Source organism: Bos javanicus, chromosome 11 (assembly GCF_032452875.1).
Source record: "Bos javanicus breed banteng chromosome 11, ARS-OSU_banteng_1.0, whole genome shotgun sequence".
Taxonomy (NCBI): Eukaryota; Metazoa; Chordata; class Mammalia; order Artiodactyla; family Bovidae; genus Bos; species Bos javanicus.
The window spans coordinates 78040523-78052538 of NC_083878.1; the positions used below are offsets into that span (position 1 = coordinate 78040523).

At 41.3% G+C, this 12016-nt stretch overlaps 1 protein-coding gene across 5 annotated transcripts in view; it reads left to right on the forward strand.

Moving 5' to 3' along the window:
- LDAH (lipid droplet associated hydrolase) overlaps nucleotides 1-12016 on the forward strand; it is an 88590-nt gene that overhangs the window by 72396 nt on the left and 4178 nt on the right. The window lies entirely within an intron of this gene.

Genomic DNA, 12016 nt, shown 5'->3' on the forward strand with positions numbered 1-12016 from the left:
CACTAGCCACATGGGGTTTATTCGTGGCTCCTCTGAATTGACCTGTGCCATAAGTATAAAATACACATTGGATTTTAGAAACTTAGTACCAAAAAAAAAAGTAAAATATTTCATTAACATTTATGTATTAATTACATGTTGAAAATGGTAATATTTTAGATACATTGGGTTAAATAATATATTGGATTGGCCAAAAATTTTGTTCAGATTTTTCCATGTGATGTCACAGAAAAAGCCAAATGAACATTTTGGCTAATCCAATATATTATTAAAAGTAATTTCATCCATTCCTTTATATGATACTTTTAAAAATGTAGTTATTAGAAAATACACTAAACATTATTTTTTAATATAGTTAACGAGTTTTTTTGGTAATTACCTGCGTGCCTTTGTATTTCTGTTGGACTGTGCTAATATAGAACTTTGTAGTCAGTGCTGAACTGTGACATCTGCTGGATGCAATGAAATGAGCCCCACTGAGTGACCAACTCTTACAGGGCCCAGGAACCTACAATCTGCAAGTAAAATCTTAGATACCCTGCTGTGTTTAGAATCTTTGAGACATTTGACTTAAACTTGCCTACAGTTAATTCATATTTCTATAACCTCACAATAAAGTTATCTCAAAGCAAAAAATGTGTATGTTCTTAAAAAATATTTTTAGAATATTGATCTATCATAGCTTCACCCAGAAAGGACTTTTGAAAGTGCCAGTCTGTTTGTCTTATGACCACAGTGGTCATCATATTTCTAAAATAGCAGTTGGCTGGAGATTGAATTTTGAACACAGAGAATACCCTCACTAGCTGAGTGGGGAGGTTGGGGCCTCATAGGGACCCACTTTCCAGGGCTTGCAACTGTTTCCAGTCCCTGATGTCTGTGAAAATGCAAGAAAAACAGTATTTTATTTTTTAGTTAAATTACAAGTAAATGTGTTTCAAAGCCTCATTTAAGTTCGCAAGGCTGGAAGTTGATAAAAACAGCTCAATTCCCAGTTAAGAAGATTGGCAGATGCTCATTTGACACTTGCTGAGTGACTAGACCCATCATGTGTCATATTCTGTCTTACCACCTGTGGAAGCCAGCTGCTGCGAAGTACTCATCATGCCTGGATTCTGTTTGTATGTTGTGCTCAGAGAGAGGTCAAAGGAAGGTGCTAACTTATTCCTGTCCCAAGTTAAATCCATATGCAAGTGTAATCATTCCCAGATAGAGGGCAGCTCATGGTAACGGTGTCGGGACTGTACTTTGCAGAAACTTTTGTGGGAGAAATATGGAGGTATATGGTAGATGGCAGGCATTTCAAGGTTAATGTTAACACACAGTCACAGGGCTAAACCTTTCCAGCTAGAGGGAATGGTTTTATTTTGTTTTTAAGATAGCATTGAATGTATTCATGAAACTTGGGAAAGCAAGGCACGTTTAGTTTAATGATGCAAAACTACCCGCAGTTAATTGACTACCCTCGCTCCTAGCCACATTTGAATTCTCCCCCAGAATAATACAGTTCCAATTGCTAAGTGAAACAAGGTATAAAAAGACAGGAAGTTTATTACAATTTTTTGTTTCTGTAATGAAAAAAAAAAGGAAACATGCTGTAATTTAATATTGGTAAAAAGTTGAATCAACATATGTCCCAGTCTACTTGAGAAAGTAAAGAAACAAAAGGGCACACGGTTCTAGCAAAATAGTAGGCATTTCCCCACGCCTTCCAAATCAGTTCCCAAGACTAGACATATCCCTATTTTATTTTTTTTAATGTTTATTTATTTATTTGGCTGCATCAGATCTTAGTTGCAACACTTGGCAGGATCCTTCATTGCAACATGTAGACTCTGTTAGTTATGGCATATGGGCTTTAGTTGCTCCATGGCATGTGGGATCTTAGTTACCTGACCAAGCATCAAACCTGCATCCCCTGCATTGCAAGGTGGATTCCTAAGTGCTGAACCACCAGGGAAGTCCCCCTATCCCTGTTTTAGGTAATTGTACAGATACTCTGTCCCATCTCAGCCCAAACATAAGCATTCAGAAACGTCTTTCCTGTTCAGGACTGCACATTGTGAGGATGTTTTGAGCCACACATTTTGTTGCAAAAATCATTCAATTTATCTGTTATTCAATTTTAAAACGGTTCTGGAAAATGTATCTTTGTGCCATCCTGGCAGGAAGCCACAGTCCTCTAAAAACAGTCACTCTACTGCCTCATGTAGATGGCCTTTGGATTCTTTCTCCTCTAGAACACTGCCATAATCAGCAGGCTTTGGATCTAAATTCAAACTTTTTACCGCTGCATTTCCATATGAAGAGAACTTTTTAATCTTCATGAAGCTAATGGGCCTTTTTAACTCTGAAAGTCTCCAGAGCTGACTGTCTTCCTACTTTACAAGGTCTGGACACTTTCCACCCAGAGTCAGCAGCCTTCAGCACTACATACGATTGTTTCCTTTTCCTGAAGCAAAGATATCAGACTCAGTTGTCTCCAAAAGAGTGGAGCAGGGCCTGTGGCATCATAGGTTGTGTTCTTTCCTCACCTGACTAAACTCTACCTGCCCTTTAGGACTTGGCTCCACTGTCATCTTTAAGAGGCCTTCCCCAGCCCCAAGTTTTGCTTAGAAGTCCCTCCCCTCAGTGCCCCTGGCTCCATATGTAGAGTTATAACATCAAATTTCTTACATGGGATTTTTATGTTCCCACCCCCACACTCCTTGGAGGTTTTTCTCATCTCGGTGTCCATGTGGCCTAGCACAGTGCATCATGTTTGGTGAACAATCAGTTAATGTAGACTAGATGGATGGACAGTAAAGCTGTGAGAGTATAGATTCTAAGCCTTGTTTGTGCCACGGATCTCTCTGACTGTGTCATGGATAGACTCCTCAGAATAATATTTTTTTAAGTACATGAAGTATATTTTTTACCACAAAAAGTTATATTGAAGTATCACTATCCAAATACATTAAAAGCATATTTGTGATGTATTTTATGTGCATCTTTTCTAACAAAATAAATGAGATATGCCATCAGTCAGAATTACTGTTGTAAATTTGTACTGATGTGCATAAAAACATTTAGTTTAGCTACAACCAGGGTACTGTAATTTGAAGATTTAAGTAATTTTATAGATGACAAACAATAGATATTTCTAATCCTTCTGAAATCATGGTTAGAGGTTAGCAAAAAAGGATGCATTCTTTTTCCTATCCAAGTTCACATTACCCTCTCCCTACAACTGCCACTGCATCTAACCATGAATGTGTGTGGACCTGTGGACCTCAGGTGAAGAAGCTTTGCTTTGAGGCCCTGGAGAAGGTTAGGCAACGTGGTGTTAACTCTGGCTTGGGCACTGGCCTGAAAATAGGAAGCCATGATGTGCTACACTAAAGAGACTATTTTGAGTTGTTGGGGAGTTGAAGGGTTTAAGAAGGAGGGTAATAATCAAGGTGATGTTCAAGAGGTTTGACAACCATATCCCTTAACCACTGACCCATCAGAACATACACCATCTGTGAACAAACAGTTAGTTCAGAGGTACCGGTTCATATCAGTTAGCCCAAGGAATGTGGCTACATTAACCAGTGAGGGGAATTATTTGGGAAAATGCATATCAGAATGTTGGAAAAGAATGAAATTTGAGGTGGGAAAATTGTTTAGAAGACTTTTATAAGAACTAAGGCAAGGGAGTTGGGGGTAAAGAGGGGGTTAGAATTTGGAAAGATCCAGGAAGTAGAATCAAAGACACTTAGCACTCATAGTTCATGAAAGCATGGAGACGGAGTAAGATTATTTTTCTGCATTTGGATTTTGTAACGAGATAGGGAATATGGGAGGAGAAGTGCCAGCAAGTTGCAGGAGCTGGTTGAGAAAGTAGTTCCTTCCGGTCCTTTTGTTTGATATACCTGTGGGACATCCGGGGGACATGTGTCTGGCAGGTAGCTGGATATATGTGGATAGGAAGCCTAGAAGAGGAATCTGGGCTGAACTTTGATTTGGGAATGATAAGGATATTTTTGGAGTCATGAGCATGGGTAATAGTAACCCAAGGAAGTACGTAGAATGAGGAGAAAAGACATATAAAGGCTCATCCTTGGGGAACACAGCTAAAAAACTGGGAGGAAGAGAGGAGCTAATGACTAAGACGGGAGTGGAGGGGGGCAGGGAATGAGAGCCAGGATGGAGTAAACCAAAGCAAGAGCATCAACTGTACATTTTCGCCACCCCAGTCCCAATCCTTCTGGGAGCCCCCGGGGTATGCTCTGCATTATGAGGCACCTGGCGTCTGAGGCAAACAGGAGGTCAGCGTTCCCTCGCTCTGTCATTGTTCTCAACTACAAGGGGATGTATGTCTCGTTCACAGAAAAGTGAATTAGTGTTTGGTTTACAAACTTGAAGTTTTCATTTAAAACTCACTTAGGAGGGAAATTCTAAACTGCCGTGACCATCCTTGGCCTAGGCTCATGGAAACAGCTGGTGTGTGCTACTGCCAGACGGAATTCGAGCATCACTATCAGTCAATAGGGCTCTGAAATCGTTCCCAGCAAGAGCACACGAGACGCTGCTTTCTGACCACGGTGGGCAGCGGTGGGAGGACTGCCTGCAAATGGGGCTGCCCCTGCCTCCAGAGGGCCAGCCTGGGGCCACGGTGTGGTTGGGAAAGGGGCAGAGGGTCCTCAGGAACAGGGACCCGCCTCTGCTACACTCGCCCCCTCCTGCTTAACCCGCCCGACCCCGGAGACGCATGTTGCCTTTAGGAACAGACCTGGGCATGCAAATCCTTCGGACACGCCCACGTCCCGTTTAGCTGAGCATAGGACGCGCTCCCTGGACCCCGCTAACCAAGACTGCCTTTCCGCCAGCCTCGGCCTGAAACTGTTAGTTATGCCTGTTCAATCTGAAACCTATTCAGAATACCATAATCATCCTGGAAATAGATAGTCTGTTTGGGTCTCAGTCATTTGGACCTGGAGACCTCCGTCTGAAGCACTTTTGTGTCAGCACATCCTGGACTTTTCTGGCGGAGTTTTCTAGAGGAGCGTGATCCAGAGGAGGACGAGCGTATCGGAAGCAGAGCCCTGAGAGTCACTGCCTGAGGTTCACGCTCCAGCTCCACCGCTTGCTTACTTAAGTGACCTTGGTTAAGTTATTGGACTTCACTGTGTCCCCTTTTTTTCATCATAAAATGGTTTAATAGTAGTATCTATTCTCATACAGTTGTTTCAAACCTGTAATGCTACATATAATTCATATAAATACCTTGCAAGAGTATCTAGCATATACTAAGCATTGAACAAAAGTTTATTATTATTATAGTTAGTCATATCCTAGGTATGCCTCTGAGTACTTTAAAAAGACTTTGCCTAACTTTTCCTCTCCCTACCCACCCTCTTCAGGGCTTCCCTGATAGCTCAGTTGGTAAGGAATCCTCCTGCAATGCAGGAGACCCCGGTTCAATCCCTGGGTTGGGAAGGTCCCCTGGAGAAGGGATAGGCTACCCACTACAGTATTCTTGGGCTTCCCTTGTGGCTCAGCTGGTAAGAATCCACCTGCAATGCAGGAGACCTGGGTCCAATCCCTGGGTTGGGAAGATGCCCTGGAGGAGGGAAAGGCTACCCACTCCAGTATTCTGACCTGGAAAATTCCATGGACTGTGTATAGTCCATGGGGTCACAGAGTCAGACATGACTGAGCGACTTCCACTTTCACCCACCCCTTCAGATGTTTTCATTCTTTAATGAAAGATTTTCGTGATATTAAATACATAGCCAGTCCCATTCTGGCCACTTCTTCCTATAAGATGGCTAAGGGAGGTGTTGTATGGGAGCAGCAGTGAAGGAGAACACAGCGTTACTTCATCCTCACCAGAACCTCCAGTCCCCTGGCGCCGAGAGTTCAGGTAAGCTGGCCTCGGCTGCTCCTCTCCGTTAGTTAAGCAAGACCCTTCTCATCTGCCGGTTTCCTGAGGCGTATAACCAAGGAGAAACAGACACACAGGGAGATAAGTTTGCTGCTGGTGCCGCAAGCTCTGTTGCTTCACCAGAGGAAGATAGACGCCTTGGGTCGGCTCCTCACTCCAGTCCCACGTAAGGAAGAGATGGAACTAGATATCGATGCCCCAGTGACTTCTACTTGGGAACGAGCAGGTTCTGGCCCTTTACACTTGAGTCGTGCAGAGAGGAGAGAGCCCCACTTTGCAGGGCTTTCGATGCGTGATTTTTCCAGTTTCTTGGAGAGTGGCCCAGTCTATAACCCGCTTGGACCTCCTCCAGTGCCTGCAGGGGGAGCAGGGCTCAGTGCTCCTGAAGGATCGTGTGTTCACCTCTGTCCTCGGCCACATTTTTTAATCTTCAGGGATTTTAATTCTCTTTTTTTTTTTTTTAAGAATGATAATTGATCCAGTTCTAGATGAAGGAAAGAAAGGAAACAAGGTAAATTGGACAATGGATTTTCTAAACTCTCTCCCTTTCTTCGGCAGTTGTTCAGGTTCTTAAAAACGGTTGTTCAGCCTCTTATACAGTGAAATAAGTCAGAAAGAGGAAAACAAGGATTGTCTATTCATGCATATATATGGAATCTAAAAAAATGGTACTGATGAACCTAGGAGAGAATAGACTTATGGCCACAGCAGGGAAAGGTGAGGGTGGGATGAACTGAGAAAGTAGCATTGACATATATACACTATCACATGTGAAATAGATAGCTGGTGGGAAGCTGCGGTATAACACAGGGAGCCCAGCCTGGCACTCTGTGATGACCTAGAGGGGTGAGATGGGGGGAGGCGAGGGAGGCTCAAGAGAGAGGGGGTATGTGTATATATATATAAATAATTATGAGTGATTTGCATTCTTGTATGGCAGAAACCAACACAATATTTAAGCAATTTTCCACCAATTAAAAAAAATTTTTTAATGATTGCTCAGAAAGACTACAGTGAATTAGTTAAAGTTTTGTGATTGTTATTCTTATGTTCCCAAGAGGGATGGGATTTTTAAGTAACTGAAAGGAGATGCTTGTATTACAAAATAGGTTTCCTTTACCGTTGCAGGGTCAAGGCTTAGGTGTCTGACTTTGGGGGGAGGATAGAAAGAGGAGCCTGTTGCTCTTGCCCAGCTTAGAAAGAAGGAATTTGGATAGATTTTTTTCCTGATTTTATTGAGATAGAATTGACACATAACATTGTATTAAAGTGTACAACATAATGATGTAATATATGTATATATTGCACAATGATTATCACAGGTTTCGTTAACATCCATTACCTTAATTACAATTTTTTTCTTGGGATGAGAACTTTTAATGTCCTCTCTTACTGACTTTCAAATATACAGTATAGTGTGAACTGTAGTCACCATGCTGTACATTACATCCCCACAACTTGTTTGTCTTATAACTGGAAGTTTATAGCTTTTGACAACCTTCACCCATTTCCTTCACCTCCTAACCTTTTCAGACTCCACATATAAGTGAGATCATACAATATTTGTCTTTCTATGTCTGATTTCACTTAGCGTAATACTCTCAGGATCCATCCATATTGTCACAAATGGCAGGATTTCCTTCTTTATTTATAGCTGAATAATATTTATCACCAGAGATTTGTGTGTATGGCTTTTCTTTGTGTTTAATATCTTAAGTGTTGATATATCATTGACAGTGATTTTTGTTAGTTATTAGTTAAATATATAAACTTGTGTCATAAGGTGGTTTTTAGTATGTCTTCTGTTCTTACAATAATCCCTCTAGTAGTAATGCATAAAAGCCATTAACTCCATGTGTACTAAAACAAAACTTTGCTGCATCCCTCAGGTCAGAAGTCAGGTTTTCCTCCTACAGCACTTTGTTCGTGCCTCTTTCTACCTGTTATGTTCACGGGCAGCTTGTACCTGCCTGCGTTCTTCCCTACTCTGGAGCTTCTCTAAGGCAGAGCTGTCTTACTTCTGAATTTCAACCACTTAGCCAGTGCCAGGTGGAATATAAATTTAGAGTCATTTTGGGTGGAAATGCTGTGAATCTGTCAGATTCAGCAGCAAAAAGTGAAAAGAAAAAAATACATGATGAGAAAAGACAACTGTGGCTCCTATATGGGGGCAAGCTTCAACATTCCCAGGGACATTTTAGCAGGGACATATCTCCTTAGGGGCAATAGAAGAGTTAAAGAAAATATGTCTGTGAGTTCAGAAATGATAGTAACCATAATTCCACCTTATTGTGGAAGGTACCCAGAGAAAAGCAAAAGCACAGTCCTAGACAATCAGAATCTAGAATTGAGAAAATTAAACTTTCTATTTAATAGAGAAATGATTACTTAACATAACAATTTAGAAATACAATAATTTCTATCTCTAATAATGAAGATGGGAAATAATAATATATACTCTTGAACAATTCCCATGCATATCAAAGCAAGTGCCAAGGAGAAATACTATAGGAAATAATGTGTTTTCTTGTAATTGTTTGATTTAAACATCCTACTGATAGCCTGAGATTTCTTAGTTAACAGTTCCAGTATTCTCACAGTGGTAATCACCCCCATGGCATGCAGCACCCTAGAAGAACTACATAGACTTAACCATCACATTCAGTTAGTTTTCATAACCAGTTTAAGATTTCTCAGTCTTCAGGTTTGTGTTTTCATACCATTGTTCTGTTTATTCTTAATCGTAAACAGTGATATAAGGTTCTGACTAGTAATGCTCTCTCTGGATTTATAACTGAATTTTTCATTGGGTTATATTCACTAATTGTTTCAACTTAAGCACATTGTCTCACTAAGCCTAAATTTCCTTTTCTGTAAAATAGGATTAAAATACCTTCTTCAGAATATTATTGTAAGAACTCAGCGAACACAAAACTTAACATAGAGCCTGGCAAATTATTCTCAGTTTTCTTCAGGACATCATTACTTGTTGCGATTCATTTTTACATATCAGTGTATTAATAGTAATGGTATACACTCTTAACCACTATGCTTTGGTGTCTGGTTATTTCTTTCTTTCTACTTCACCTGTCCTTCCCCATCCCCCAGTACTACCTTCACACACCCCATACTTTTCCAGTTTCCTGTTTAGGGCTACAGGTGCAGAGTCCTCTGTTCAGATCTATTGCCTGTGACTTAAAATCCAGAGGGAACAGGAAGTATCTTGAGCCAATATATGTAAAGGCATTAGAAATGACCATGTGTTTGACTTACAAGCCAAGATTTTCTTACAGAACCCTTCATTGAATATAGCCTGAAGAAGAACTTAAAAAACAAAAACACCTTGTCCCACTTTCACTTAGAAATGTAACCAGATACAGCCCCCCTCAAAATAATTATAGTCATGGAGGACTGAGAGATAAAATCAAATGAACGTATGAGGAATCTGTGATCCTCATTGTTAACGCTGTCTTCAACACTGACATCACTTTGTGTTGAGGTTCCTAGTACATGCTTGGGACAGTGCTTGCTCCATAACTACTTGGCCAGGACTTGTCTCTTGATACCTGAAGGTAGGTGTATGTCCCTGTAATCCGTATTTATTATTCCTGCTCAACTGTCTGACACCTTCATGCATGAGGAAAGAGATGGTGTTTCCCCAGTGCTGGACTTCTCAGTGGAGACATTTAAAGTTATGATTGCCTCACTGAAAAGTAAATGCATCATAGAAATAGTCTTTGAAGAGTTAGTTAGGTGGAAAGCAAATAGCAGGTGCCGCTGTGATGCTGTCCTCCTTGTCAGAGACTTCACTGGGAGCAATCTTTTTTGCCTTGCTTTCTTTCTCACTAACCCTTTTGTATTAGGGTTTTTCACACAACCTCACCACCATAGCCTGCACTGGCATTAGGAATCCCAAAGTACTCTTCTTGGTGAGAGAAGAGAACACTCTGGAGCAGAGGAATAGACAGACCTGATGGCCACAAACCCAAGCCTGAATTTTCCAGATTTTTTAACACAGTATGTTTCATACTCTGAGGAAGTGCTGAACAACTGTGCATAATGACTGTTCCAGATGCTGTTTCCTGGATATAATTTAAAGCATTCTTGGTGCTAAGAGTAGGGAGTGGTTTAGAGAGAACCTGAAGTTATTGGCCGTATTGGTAGATCATTAATGCCTGCAGACAGCTTGTACTCCCAACAGTATTTCAAGGGGAAGCTATGGTAGGGTGGCTGCTGAGAAATTTTGAGGAACTTATTTGTCCACAGCCAGCCAGAATCATCACCCACTGGTTGTGAAGTTGCAGCATTTTAGAGCCACAAAGAGACCAGCACCAGGGAAAAAGAACCTGGCAACTCTTGTTCTCTAGGAAACAAAAGCAACTTCATACTCTGCTAAGAATCCTGGCAAAATGAATTCTGGTTTTGGTACTTTGGCATGCCCAGAAATGGTCAGAGTGAGAAAAATAGGAGAATAAGAAGTATAAGTTAAGTGAGAAATCTATGAGCCACAGATCCTTTGCAGCTTTCAAGACTAAATCCCAGGTGACAGCCAGAAGAATCTCTATGAAGTGATTCAGAATAAGTCTACAATTCAAGGTTGAGTTGTTAGTAATTGACTCTCTGGAGTACTACATTAAATATTCTCCCCTTTAAAGTGTTTTTTAATTAACCATCTCTTTGAATGTTGGTTATGTCATAATGTTACTATACTAAAGGCTGGTATTTTTATAAGATTGACTTCACCTCTCCTTATTCCGATAATGGATTTAATGGTCTGAGGAGAAAATTAACCCAGTGGGCACTAACACTTATTTCCCGTATCCTCCTCCCACCTCTACTGGATCCCCTCCAGAGGTAAGTTTCCTACCACACAGACTCAGTCATGTCACTTCATTGTGTGAAGTCTTTTGTTAGCTCCTGTGGACTTCAGAACAAGATGCAGCCTCCTTAGTGGGGCTCAGAGGCTGTTGAGGACTTCGTTTCTCTCCACCTCCTCTCCCACCACCGTGTTCTAACCACTTCTAATCACTTCCAGTTTCCGTGTGCCGTGCTCCTTCATACTTTTTATCTGCTTGGTATGCTCTGCACAGTGTGCCTCCCCGCCCCAGGTTGAAGACTCAGCTTGGGCATCAGTGCCCTGGGGAACCTTTCCTGCCCACTGGTTCCCACCAGATGCCCTCATCCGGGCCACTCACCTTGTGTGCGGTGCCTCCAGTCCTTCCTAACCCAGAGACTGCGTTTCATTATCTGTTTTCCAGGTTCCTAGTGCAGAGAAGATGCTCAATCAGTATTTGCCTGACAGATGAATGATTAAGCATTTGAATGAGTGAGCAAATTTGGTGTGTTGTGGAAATATAAGTGACTGTAACTAGCCACTTAAGAGCTAGAGGCAGGCATAACTCTTTTTTTTCAGTGATGACAGATGTCAGAGGGGCCAAAAAATTAGGGTGGGTGGGTGTGGGTGGGTGTGGGTGTGTGTAGAAATTACCTGTATGTACCTTTCTGAATAAGATTTCACTTTTGTTGCCTTTTTTTTTTTTTTTTTCCAAAAATGCAGAAGTAGAATATAGTTTTTTGGTGAAGAACAGCAGCTTAGAGCTAGATGTTAAGATAAAGATATATGTGTGTATATATATACTTATAAATGTATATGTGAATACACACACATACACACATATATATTTATGTGTGTGTATACATGATTACATGCCTGTAAACATATGCACATATGTGTACATATATATACATATGTATGTGTATATGCATATGTGTTGGATAAGGAAATGGCAACCCACTGTAGTATTCTGGAAAATTCCATGGACAGAGGAGCCTGGTGGACTATGGTCCATGGGGTCACAAAGAGTCGGCCACAACTGCACACATGCATATGTGTGCATACATGGATGTGTGTGTGTATGTGTATCAGAGGCTGGGGCAGATCAATAAGCATCCTAAGAATGCGTCCTCAAAGGAAGCTCTCTCTCCATCCCACCTGCTTGCTGTCACCTGACAGGTGGTTGTAACGCCTCCCCCCGAATCAGCATTCTCTCCCTGCTCGATGGAGCCTGTTTGTAGAAATGTCATAGACACCCTCAGGGTTCTGAT